Source organism: Saccopteryx leptura, chromosome 2, assembly GCF_036850995.1.
Source record: "Saccopteryx leptura isolate mSacLep1 chromosome 2, mSacLep1_pri_phased_curated, whole genome shotgun sequence".
Taxonomy (NCBI): Eukaryota; Metazoa; Chordata; class Mammalia; order Chiroptera; family Emballonuridae; genus Saccopteryx; species Saccopteryx leptura.
This window is the reverse complement of record NC_089504.1, coordinates 125474010-125488038: the sequence shown is the minus strand read 5'-3', so window position 1 is coordinate 125488038 and position 14029 is coordinate 125474010. Positions and strand designations below refer to the sequence as shown.

General features: G+C 35.7%; 1 protein-coding gene and 1 pseudogene across 2 annotated transcripts in view; both read right to left on the bottom strand.

Annotated features, from left to right (window-relative positions):
• The window catches only part of MGAT4C (MGAT4 family member C), a 489918-nt gene that overhangs the window by 171046 nt on the left and 304843 nt on the right, over window positions 1–14029 (bottom strand). The window lies entirely within an intron of this gene.
• On the bottom strand, window positions 290–13081 carry LOC136391516 (hyaluronan mediated motility receptor-like; annotated as a pseudogene).

Here is a 14029-nt window from a genome sequence, read left to right as displayed (position 1 = left end):
CTTCAGATTCTTTCTTTCCTTGATCTAATAGGCTTCTTTTGACACTGAATTCCCAATTTTGCTTTTTTAGCCAAACCCCCTTCTCTTGCCACATACCTCCCCTTTCTGTTGTTACTCTGCCATCTTTTTAGGAAACATGTGGACTAGACCTTTCCTCCCATAGGGGGTCCAGATGAAGCACACACAGTGGTCCCCCTCCAGCCAGGAGACAGGGTTCTTCTGAGGGAGCTCCAGCCCGACTCCCTACAGCCCAGGTGGACAGGACCCCATACGGTAATATTGACTACTCCTACTGCAGCCAAGCTTCTAGGGCAAACACCTTGGTACATGTCTCTCGTTTCAAGCTTGCCCCCATGCAGGACTGCTGGCAGTCGGAATAACTAGGCCCCACCCGTCTCCGGCTCACCAAAAGGTTGGGCCCTGCAGATCCCCCTGTTACTCCTGTCCCTCCCACCAGGAACCTGCATCCAGAGTGAGTTAAAGCAGGAAGCAGTGCTGTTCAATGAGACTTGCCTGATGGAAAGAAACATCAATGTCCTCCACCATCTGCAAGAGAAACTGCACAAGGACCTCTCCTACAACTTGCTTAACTCCTGGTGGCAGCCAACCATCCTCACCTGTGTACCCCTATCCTAGGTCTTCTTCTAATTATCAGCATATTATTCATATTTGTTCCTCCTTTTAAAATTCTTACAGGGCCGTATCTGCGAGGTTTCTCAAGTTACGGTCAAACAGATGATCCTACACCCATATACGCGACTCCCCTCAGAGCCACCTGCTTCCAACCTCCCTTCCCCACAACGCCCCTAACCAGCAGGAAGTAGCCAGACGAATAGCAGCACCCCTATCTAACATAAAAGGTTGGAATGTGAGGTAGGTTGGCAATGGGGGAAGGTCACATGAAGAACCAGACCCAGGAATTTTGGCTGGAACCGCCCACACCCATGCACGCCAAAGTAAACTTCCCAGGAGCCCTTTGAAAAAGAGTGACTGTCCATCAGCCAATGGGATTTCGCCACATCACATCAACTCATCCACCTTAACAACCTTATAAATTACCCCCATGTGGGTCCTCCCCCCACCCGGTTCAATTTCTCTGGCCCCCATCTCGTGGACCAGAGAACCTCGTCCGGGAAGCGCTCTACTAAATAAAGCTTTTGTTGTTTTACACTTCATGGCTATGCCCTTCTTTCTTCCTCGGTGGGGAAAATACCTTCCAGTTTTCCTTTTTATTAAAAAAACAAACAAACTGAAAGTGGAGTTTTGACACCTCCAATCTGAGTTGGCTATTTTCATCTTTCAATTTTACAACATGCTTGAATTTTTGCTTTAGATTCTATTTTTTTATTAAACTTATTGGGGTCACTTTAGCTAATAGGCTAATATAGGTTTCAAGTATACATTTCTATGATACATGATGGGTATACTGCATTGTGTGCTCATTGCTCAAAATCAAACCATTTTCTGTCATCATATATTTGGCTTCCTTTACCCCACTACCCTCCTACTCCCTTCCTCTGGTAACCACATGCTGTTGTATGTCTATGAATCTCAGTTTTATATCCCACATATGAGTGAAATCATATATATAGTTGTTAGCTTTTTCTGATCCAAAAAGTAAGTATATAACTCTCTCAACTTATTTAGCTGTTCCTGAGGTCCACCATGTTCATTCATCAAACCCGTTTCTCTGCTTCAAATGCAACCAGTAGCTGAAAAGAATTTGTTTTATTTTATACATTTTGATAAAAGTGATGCTGCTTAATCACTTCCTCAGTTAATTCTGCTACTGTATTTTCTTTTCCAGCATATCTTGTTTCTTCCTTTTCTAGGTATTTCTTAAAGTCATTACCCTTGTTGCTTGAGGTTATTCTCCAAATCAGTTATTTTTTTGGAAGAAATTGATTTCTTTAATTTCCAACTCTTGAAGTGATCTTATTTGCAGGCCTGGAGGCATTCTTGCATATTCTTAATTTGAGCCCTCAATTGTCAATATATGAATCTGAACATCCTCTGCTCTTTTCTTGGCCATGGTCACTTTTTCTTTAAGTAATGAGTTCTCCAGCTTAAGATCTTCTATCTCACTAGCCCTTAATGCTTTATAGCCTTCAAACTGTGCAGTGACATCTCCAAGGTTTTGCCTCACACTGTTATACCCTTTCTGCAAAAGCAGGGTTGCCTGAGTGTAGCAGTATTATTTTTTCTCAATTTTAGCTTCAGCTTTTCTTCCAGAAATTTCAGTTTTTCAGCTCTACATCTTCTTCCGGTTTTATGACCAACTTTTCAGCTTGCCCTTCTTGCTATAATTTATCTAGCTTATCCAGAGCTTGCTTTAATTCTTCCTTGGAGATTCCTCTCTTTCATTTCCTTTTGAAAATAACATAGCTTCTTCTAAAGACTAGAAAAGAATTCCTTCTTTTGTGAATCAACTGCTAACCTTTTTTTGTTGTAGCTTTTCATGCTCTTATTTTTTAATAATAAACTTCTCTTTTTAATTTTACAGTTCAATATTTAGATTTTCACCCCATTCTCTATTCCTGTGGATGAAGTCGTCTTTTTCTTTACAAAGCAGCTGACATATAGCATTCAGGTCTTTTCCTTGTTTAGACAATGCAATATTTTCTTCAAGAGAATACTTATGGCTTAAAGTTATTCATCTCTTTCAAATTTTCTTCTAATTGTTCAATGTCTAGATTGTGGGTTTTTTTTTTCACTTGATCTGAGGCATAACTTATGTCTTCAACATATTTCAGAAGCTTTTTGGCTTCAAATATTTCATCAGTCTTTTCTTTTTCTATGAAATGAGTTTCCCCTTGAGCTGTGCTACTCACTCTGAGACTTTGGCAGATGTTCTTCTGGGGGACCTGCAATTTCACCTCCCTGTCTTGCTGTTTAGCCACCAAACTCCTCATCCTAGTTCCTCTTTTGTTTCTAAGTTTTATCAACTCAAGGCTTAGAATTCTCCTATTTTTCTGGTTACCATCTTCAGAAACCGTCGATCTTAGTTGCCTGTTAGTATTGGTTAATTCAGCAAGTTACTTTCCCATGGCAGCATTACCTGCAGAGAGAGATGTTTTTCTCATGACCTGACTGCAGCACTTGGCTTTTCTTCCATCGTCTCTAGCTCAGCTTCCAAATCCTGGAGATGCCTGTCCTGAATGCCCCATTCCTGCACAAGGACATGAATTTCTTTTTCCAAAATCTTCAAGTTCTTATCATTCATTTGAGATTCCTCACCATTCTAAACTCTTAACTTTTTTTTTGTTGTTGTTGTTGAAGCAGACAGGCAAAGTAGTATTTTTGTCAATAGTAAGATTTTGTTAAGATTCTTCTTCTCCTTCTTCTTTACTTCTTCTCTTCTTCTTCTTCTTCTTCTTCTTCTTCTTCTTCTTCTTCTTCTTCTTCTTCTTCTTTTTCTTCTTCTTCTTCCTCCTCCTCCTCCTCCTTCTCCTCCTCCTCCTCCTCCTCCTCCTCCTCCCTCTTCTCCTTCTCTTTTTTCATACCTCTTTGTGATTTTTGCAAAGATACTGGTCCTTTCAGTGCCTTTGAAGTTTTCACATTGTAAGCACCTGGATGGTGCACAACCAGAAGGTCACTGAATCATTTCAGGGGTGCCTTAGAAATGACCCGCTCCACAAACTGAAGGGTATTAGTGTTCCTGGGCAACTTCCTCTCCAATGTTTCTAAAATTAAAATACTTTGGGAAATCATCATAATGCGTGTATTTTGCCATTTTATCATCTAGTAAATCATGAACATTTTCTTTACCAGGCACTCTGCTAAGTAAAGAGAGTAAAATGCTGAGCAAAAACACACCTAAGAGAAGATTTAAATTCTAATGTAAAAGACAAGTATTAATCAAATAGTCATACAACTCTATTTATAACCAAAAACTGGGATAACTTCTATGTAAAATTAAATGATGTTTTATAAGCATATATTAGGATTACAAGGATGGTTTTGCTTACTAACTGACTTTCAGCTGAGTTCTGACAGATTATAGAAGTAGGAAAAGGGCCATGGGGAGAGAGTATTATGGGCAGAAGGTAGAACATGCACAGTGATCCTAATATGCCAGAAATACATTGGGGAATTTGAAAAAATGCTAGTGTAGCAGAGAGAGAGAGGGTTAGATGAGTAGCCTGTGTAGCTGAAGAGGGAGGCAGGAGCTGGGTTAAGCAGGCTGGGGCATTTCAATGGCGTAGATCTTGAAAATATAAATGGTGGTGTCCTTTTGTTGTTGTTATATGTAATTTAAGCATAAGTTTATAATAGTCCACATATTTTCAAATATCTTTAACTTATTATTCTATAGTAAATAAACACCAAACCGACTGGACACCAAAAGTAATATATATCAAAGAAACAAACATTTTGCTTCTTTAAAAGTATTTCCGGCCTGACCAGGCAATGGCACAGTGGATAGAGTGTCAGACTGGGATGCAGAGGACCCAGGTTCGAAACCTCATGTTCACCGGCTTGAGCACAGGCTCATCTGGTTTGAGCAAGGCTCACCAGCTTGAGCCCAAGGTCGCTGGCTTGAGCAAGAGGTCACTTGGTCTGCTGTAGTCCACTGGTCAAGTCACATATGGGAAAGCAATCAATGAACAACTAAGATGCTGCACCGAAGAGTTGATGCTTCTCATCTCTCTCTCTTCCTGTCTGTCTGTCCCTATCCGTCCCTCTCTCTGTCTCTCTCTGTCTCTCTGTCTCTCTCTCTCTCTCTCTCTCTCTCTCTCACACACACACACACACACACACAAAGTATTTCCATTTGTGCATTAGTTCACAAAGTGAACTATTTAATTGAGACTTCACAATGTTTTGCATAAAGAATCTGGTAGGGCAATTCTTTCATTATTAATACTTCACAAAATATTTTGTTTACTTAAGCTAATGTATTATTTGACTCACTTTGAACATTTTAGTATTACATTACCAAGTGCTAAAAAATCCCTTATAAGATTTCAACTCATATCAAATTAAAACTACAATACAAATCAGGTATATTTAATCATTTGTTAATATTACATTTTCTAAACTCATTTTGATAACAAAAATACTATAATTACAAAATATAAAAATTAACAAGTTGTGTTCATTATTTAAATAATATAATAGATAGCTGTTTTATTCATTTTTCTAAGCATTTGATACAGCAATAAAAAAAGACATTTATTGGTCATTGTGGAGTTGACCTTGACTTCATCAATATCTGGGTCTGAAACTATTAAGCTAAGTGTTTACAGATTATTGAATATAACAAAATTAGTGAATTTAAAAATTAAGTAGTATTTAAATTATGCACTGAAATTTGAAGGTTCACTATTCATGCAAAGAAAAGTAATATGCTTAAAGAACCTGCATGCTACCTAGCTCTTTTCAAATTCTTTATTTTTATTACCTTTGTACCACAGCCAAAATTATCTAAATGTATTAGAGGTGGAGAAGCAAGGGCACATAGACACAGAATTACAGTCAACTATAATGGATTAGGTGCTCAGCTGAGAATAAGTACATCTTTTGACAGGCTGCAAATCATTTAGAAAATTCTTAAAGTCGTAAAATGCAACTTAAATCCCAAAGTATTACTGATTCTAAACATGATATAGCATTTTCAAGGATAAATTTTACTTTTGAAGAAAGAAAAAGTTCAACATTGTAATTGAAATAAAACTTGACTAGATAGCCTTAAACTACTGTTTGGAATTAATGAATATAGTATAAAATATTTGAAAATGGAGTAACCCTTACTTCCCATCCTTTAATATTATAACAAGATTATATTATATGAAATACAATAAAAATATTAAAAATAACAAAGTCAAAATAACTGAAACATTTAATAGAATAATTGAGAAAAAGATAACTAATTCTCATATTAATTATGAGTACAAAATAAAAACCAGAAACTTGAAATACTATACCCAACTATGAAAATGTATATAATTATTAAGTAATTAATTTAATGTCACTTGCCCATTTTGAATTAAACTTACATACCTTACATTTTGGTACATTATCTCATTTACAGTAGTCTTAATAATAACTCTATTTATAAAGAAACTAAAATTTATGTTTATGTGAAGTGCTTAGAGTGATATTTTTAAAAAGACATAGATCTACAAACTGTAACTAGATTTTTTATTCTAATATCATAAACTATACTTTTAATAAATATTCTATGGCAAGTTTGGTGCTGAAGAATATATTTCCACTAAGGGATATTAAACCTGAAATTATAAATCATGAAAATCAGTACAATAGTACAATAAGCATGTTAATTAAATCCATAGAAAACTATACATTATTTGAGGTCAGAAATCATGGCTATAGTGTTTTCACAAGTGTTTTGAAAAGCACTGATGTTAATGATGGTTAATAATTATTTACTGAATGAGTAAACATAATAAAACATTAATTAAAACTAACTGAAGAAATCCAAAGTTGTGAATATTCAGAATTCAAGATTATCTTTTTCAAATATAATTAAATTCTACTAAAACATTTATTTAGAATGCCTTGTAGCTAGATATTGATGAAACAGTGAATAAGGTATATCGATTGCCTTCTGTGAGCTTGCAGTCTTTCTAAATATGTTAAGTGCTTTGGAAAAGAATTGCACAAAAAGCTGTCAAAAATAGGACTACTGTTTATGCTTAAATTGGAGTTGGTTTTAAATAGTGAAAACTAGCCTGTATAGGCGGTGGTGCAGTGGATAGAGCATTGGACTGGGATGCGGAAGACCCAGATTCGAGACCCTGAGCTTGCCAGCTTGAGCGCGGGCTCATCTGGTTTGAGCAAAACTCACCAGCTTGGACCCAAGGTCTCTGGCTCGAGCAAGGGGTCACTCGGTCTGCTGAAGGCCCAAGGTCAAGGCACATATGAGAAAGCAATCAATGAACAACTAAGGTGTCTCAACGAAAAACTAATGATTGATGCTTCTCATCTCTCTCCGTTCCTGTCTATCTGTCCCTATCTATCCCTCTCTCTGACTCTCTCTGTCTCTGTGTAAAAAAAAAAAAAAAATATATATATATATATATATATATATATATATATAGTTAAAACTCAGTCAATATTTTATCAAATATCATTTATAGCAAGAACTTTGAACTTATTTAAGAAATATTCTATATCATTCTAGTGCTGCTTCATGGTTATAAATGCATTTCTGTTTAAGTACAAATCCTTAGTAGTTGTTTCTTTATTATGTCTATGCAGAATAACAAAAATAATCCAAATATAGCCTTTTTTGCTGTAAAGTTGAAATGTCCCTTCCATATATTTATGATGTTAAGTTGTTTTGCTGGTTTATTGAATTTTTTCTAACAATTATCATCAGTAATGAAACAAATCCATAGATGTACTTTCCTATATAATTACCACCATCTATATGAAGTACTTTTGTCAAAAGACCAAAAATAAAAATTTATTGTGCAGTAACATTATGCAAACTATAATTAAGGAATATTTTAAAAATTAACTCTGAAATCTTTCAAAAATGTCAGTGGGTAATGAATTCACCCCCCAAAATAGAAAAATAGAAAGTGTATCAAATTGATAAATATGACAACTGAATAAAAGGCATGATTCTGGATTTTCTTTTGCAATACTGAGTAAATTGAAGGCATTAGTAAAGTCTAGAGGTAAGAAAACAATGTTGTAAAACTGCTAATTTCCTGCTATTTAAAGTTTTACTGTGATGTTGTGTTTCTTGCCATTACTACTGCTTGGACCATGGGAGGGATGAAATCATGTGTGGAGGTGAAACCTAGAATGCAGTGTTAAATGTAATATCTTCTTTTTGTAAGCCTTTTCTTTTTGCTACCGTTCAAGCCCTCAATTATTCTGGCTCCCTTCTTGATGCTATAGCTCCTTATCAAATGCAATCTTATACAATCTAGCAGCTCCAGAAACCTCCCAACATAGGGTCTTTGGCAGCACTTTATTTTGTTTTTTATTTTGTTTTATTTAGTTTTTAAATGTATTCTATGATGGAGGTAAGATTTTGGAAAATCTTATATACTAGCCAAATACAACCACCAGCAGTTTTCACTGTTTTTTATTATCTGAATGTCATTCTCATTGATTTTTTGTGGTGCTAGAAAAGGGAATACATTGTTTTCTTCCATTATTTCCATTCAAACTGTTTAACTTGAAGACCACAAATAGATAGGCAGATAAGCACAGTAAAGATGAAGACAGAGAAGAGAGTAATTATTTTCTTTTTTTATTTGTGAGTAAGAGAGAGAGAGGAAGGGCGAGAGATGAAAAGAATCAACCCATAGTTGTGGCACTTCAGGTATTCATTGATTGCTTCTCATATGTGCCTGTCGAGGGGGCTCCAGAAAGGTCAGTGACCCCTTGCTTAAGCCAGCGACCTTGGGCTTTAAGCCAGTGACCTTTGGACTCAAGACTGTAACCACGGGAGGTAACATCATGCAAACCCTAATTAAGGATTTTTTTAAATCAAACACTTAATAGTATGCATTTATTATGTGTCACTGGCTTGCAAACATTATCTCAATGTTTTATTTAAATACTTCATGAAGTAGTCACTGATCTTATTACTTTCTTTTTTATACTAACAATGTAAAATAAAATCAATTAAGCCATTTGCCCAAGCTGGCAGAGCTACTGAATGATTTAAGCAGAATGTTTACCGATATTGGAGCTTGTATGCTTGGTATTTGTCTCTGGGAGAAAAAAAATCCAAGTACAAGCTATTTTTCTGGTAATTCTTAGACTTTCTAAAATGTCTAAAGCACTGTTTCTAATTTTACTATAATGAGAATTAAACTTAAATAAATAGTTAAAGTATTATTAAACATTTACATAACACCTGGTGTACATAGCCCTTTCATAAATATGTCAATCAATCATTTTCATAGCTCATTAAAACAAGTATAACAGAAGTTTATAATCCTTACTTAACATATAAAGAATATAAGGTTCATTGCAGCATTATTCGCAGTTGCCAAGACATGGAGATAACCAAGTGTCATTTGATAGATGATTGGATAAAGGAGATGTGGTACATATATATAAAAAGGGTTACTATTCCACCATAAGAAAAGATGAAATACTGCAATTTGCAGCAACATGAATGAATCTTGAGAATATCACGTTAAGTGAAATAAGTCAGAGAAAGTAAAAAACCATATGATTTTGATCATATCAGGGATATAAAACTAAAAGCAACAAACAACTCTTTACCTGTGTGACTATGGAGAGGTTACTTAAAAACCTCTCTTTTTCTCTCTCTGTGTCTCATGTTTCCCTCTGGTTAAATAAGAACGATATCTTCCTAATCTCAGAGGTTGTTAAATGATTGAAATAATTTAATTGAGTAAGGGTTTAAAAAAGGGCTAAGAAAAGGGATAGTAAACATTAGTTGTTTTAGTTACTATTATATTATGGTATTAATTATTACTGTTCTACTCAGAAAGCCTTGATTGTATAATAGGCTCAACCACTTGTTTGAGCTTGAAAATATTGTTTTCTATCAGTAAGCTCAATTTCTTCATCTGTATGTAATATTAGATATTTTCAAATTAATATACTGAAAATATTCAGTGTTTAACAACATAATTGCCCAATCAAATTTAAACAATTTTGTTTCATTGAATTTAATAAACATTGAGTAACCACAGTACATCTGGCCCTTTGTAGCCTCTGAGGATAAAATGATTTTTAAAAAAGAAAGGATCCTTATTTTCTGATATTTTCATGAGGGATACAAGCAAAATAAACTATTTTTACCTACATATAGTTAATCCACACCCAGCCAGAAAAACTCAATGAGAGTTAATATATGCAACATATAATCTATACAACTATCACCCACTAACCATTTGATTAATGGAGTTTATTCAATTGTCTGTATATACATTAAGTTTGCTAAGGACACATGTTAGATTTTCAACTCAGAGCATGAAGACATGTATCTTACAGATCATAGTCTCCTAATAATGAGGACTTACTTGATTTTCTTTTTAGATTAGTGGTGATAAAGCAAATGAAAATGAGATCACCTATAAAGATACTGATAGAGTCCCAGAACCAGGTGTTCTAACTCAATGTACTCAACATATATTTTTAATAATTAATATTAATCATTCCATTTATTAAAGTTATCAGAGCTATTGATGACTTTTTTAGGTATAAAGTTATGGAGTCATTACATTTTAAAATATATGCATAAAATTATATGCATAGATGGTCATGCATATACCATTTTGAACATGAAACTGTCACAGAGAAAAATGTTAGCTACAAAATCTACATTAATGCAAGCATTAATGTTCTGCAGATTTCCAGTTTAGGTTAGAATAAATTGTGGTCATGGTGGTAAATTGCTTAATATAAGGGAGTGAATAACCTAAACAGGAATTAATATATTTCTTAGAAGAGCTTCCTGCTACCCCTCAACTAATAGTAATTTTTATTACTATGAGCACTCAGTATAACTCTGTATCAGCAACTTTCATACTAGGCAACTAAATTTATTATATGTGAACATTTATATATTCTGAATATCACTAAAACTATATGACTGACTCTCTCATCAATTTACTACATTAGTAGGATTATTTTTAGAAATGCTGATATGTTTTATAATTATTATTATACATACCTCAAGCAGTAATGCCCACAATAGAACAATTACTTAAGGATATTTCAATTAGCTTATTTTTACATAAAATGTTATGTTTTTTAAATAATGTGCAAAAGATCAGCAGATATTGGTATTAGTGAGCTATACCATTTTACACAATAATGAATATATCACATTTATTTGCATTTCCAAAATATACATTTTTGCTCAAAAAGTAATTCAGTATTTTGTTTGACCTTTCCCAGCACTGCTTCTCAACAGTAAGATATTTTGCTAGTCATTTGAAAGGGAAATATTGATATATTTAGTGACATTTTATGTAAATGTGGGGGGATATATATATAGTAGGATAAATATTTCACAACCATAGTCAGACTGAAAAAATAAAAGTATATAAAAGGGAGAAATTCATTACTAATTTGTACTCTTTCTTATTTATGATTTCTCTACATTTTATTTTTTCACTATGTGTTAGAATCTATAATATTGAATTGAGCTCCCCCTTCTTTCTCCCTTCTTGGTGTTTTTGTTTGCTTGTACTATGATGTAATTTTTTGTCTTCAGCAAACAATATTTTTTTTTGTTTGTTTGTTTTTTTTGTATTTTTCTGAAGCTGGAAACGGGGAGAGACAGTCAGACAGACTCTTGCATGCGCCTGACCTGGATCCACCCGGCACGCCCACCAGGGGGCGATGCTCTGCCCACTAGGGGGCGATGCTCTGCCCCTCCGGGCGTCGCTCTGTTGCGACCAGAGCCACTCCAGCGCCTGGGGCAGAGGCCAAGGAGCCATCCCCAGCGCCCGGGCCATCTTTGCTCCAATGGAGCCTCAGCTGCGGGAAGGGAAGAGAGAGACAGAGAGGAAGGAGAAAGGGGGTGGGGTGGAGAAGCAGATGGGCCCTTCTCCTGTGTGCCCTGGTCGGGAATTGAACCCGGGACTTCTGCACGCCAGTCCGACGCTCTACCACTGAGCCAACTGGCCAGGGCCTCCAGCAAACAATGTTTTAATTGTGTCTCTAGCTAGAGCAATGTTGTCACATTCATATACAAAAAGGAAAATAATCACTAATGTAATATTTAATAAACACCCAAATGCCATAATCTATTTTTTTAAATAGAAATCAAAGTTTGCTATCTCACCAACACACACACACACACAAAAACAACTAACTTAGTAAGTTCATTTTTATTTTGGAGATTTCTATATTCTTTGCTTTCATTACGACTAGACTTACCATAGTTTTCATGCATTTGCCAAGTCACTTTCTTTTTCTTTTTTACAAAGGTGTAAAGATTAGTTAAGAACACAGAAGCAGACACTGCTGCATATCAATTCTGGAGTTATTCATCTTACCAGTTCTGTGAATTGAATAAGTTACTTAAGAATTAATTTGTCATTTGTAAAAATTAAAAAAATAAATATTCTAATTCATAGTTCATTGGAAGGTTAAATATAATAATACGTATGGCATTTTTACAGTACTTAGTGAGAAGATGCCACTAGATATATATGTATCATCTTTGACTTGTGCCTCACTTTCCATTGGTAAAACCAAACTTTCCTTAAGATTCTGCTCACTTCTCTCTTCCATTCTTATGGCTCAGGTATGTGGCTTTACTTATTGTGAAAGTGTTACGACCTATACATTTCTAATGAAAGCTATTAAAACAAGCTTTATACAACACTGTCTTAAGATAAAAACGCCACGTTGATTTTATTTTTAAAAATTTTTATTTTTAATTTATTGCATGTACATAGATTCTAGTGTCCTCCCGAATACTTCTCCCATCCCCTGTGTTCCCCAACACATTCCCCTGCCCTCCTCCCTGCAATGCCCTCCCCCTGGTTTTGCTTTTCTGCTCTCATCCCATCCTATCATCCCCTTTCCCTCTGGAGCCTTAGATCCCATCTATGTCTCTATTCTGTTCCTCTCTTCTTATTGTTCATTGGATTCCTCAAATGAGTGAGGTCATATGATATTTTTCTTTCTCTGCCTGGCTTATTTCACTTAACATTATAGTTTCCAGGTCCATCCTTGTTGTCACAAAAAGTAATATTTCCTTCTTTTTCATGGCCCCATAGTATTCCATTGTGTATATGTATCACTGCTTTTTAATCCACTTGTCTGCTGATGGACACTTGGGCTGTTTGCAGATCTTGGCTACAGTAAACAATGCTGCCATAAACATGGGGGTGCGTTTCTTCTTTTGAATCTATGATGTGATGTTCTTGGGATATATTTCTAAAAGTGGGATGGCTGGGTCAAAAGACAGTTCTTTTTTAAATTTTTTGAGGAATATTCATACTTTTTTCCACAGTGGCTGCACCAGTCTGCAATCCTACCTGGAGACTGAATAAATAAACTGTATTTTTGCAATCTGGACAGAGATGCAAGGCCCAAATCCCACCTCACCTGCCTAGTTAACAAAGAGCTACACCTGATTCTTATTTTTCTCACCCATGTTCTCCAGAGGAGGATAGAAGCTAGTTTCTTATTAGTGTAAAGTAGATTTAAATGGTATGGTGGGGGCTGTCTTTGAGTTGCCTTGGAAACTTAATTGAATTGCTGATGGACCACATATTTTCTATGAATAAAAGTGGATGTGTTTCTGGGAGCAGGCACGTTATGGCTAAGGAACAGTAGAGACTGTTTGCTGTGGCATCCTCCTGAACCCATCTGTGTATGTGTGTGTGTATATATGTATGAGATGAGAATATCACATCTTTGGCCATTTTAAACTGTGCCTCCGCCGCTCTCTGCTCCCAAAGTCTTTGTCTCAGACCCTTGGAGATCCTCACTCTAACAAGCTTTGGATCAGGCTCAAGATGCAGGGGAATAAATGGAGGAATTCAACAATATTAGGCAAAGTCCTGATGAGCAATATCAAGAATTTGTTTCATGGCTGATTCTGGCAGTTGAAAGAATAGTGATAGAAAAAGTAGTTTATATCAGAATATGCACTGATGTTGGGACTTCATACATGCAAGGTCTTGCTTTTGCCACAGTCCTTAAGGTGAGGATTCCAAGAATTTTTGATAAAAGGCAGGACAAATGAAAGAAAGAAGGTCAGGGAAATACTTCTGCCTGTGAATCTTGTTTCCAATGCAACGGTTGGGTTGGGCCCAGACTGGTGGTAGCTGCAGCCAAGGGGAAGGTAAAGCAGGGAGGTGAATGGGGAAGCCTTCCCCACCATGGTAAACTAGGTCTGCTGCTCAGCTGGGATTGAGATGGAGGTTTTCAGAGGCCCACGGTTTGGCATAATTAGTCTAGGCTGCCAGTTGCAGCAGCTATTAGAATTTGAGCTTTAGTAAATAAAAAGACATAGGAGTTTGGGAAAATTACAGCTTTTCCCCATTATTCTCTACCTTTCTCTAAACTATCATTTTGTTTCTTTCCTGTTCTATGCCTG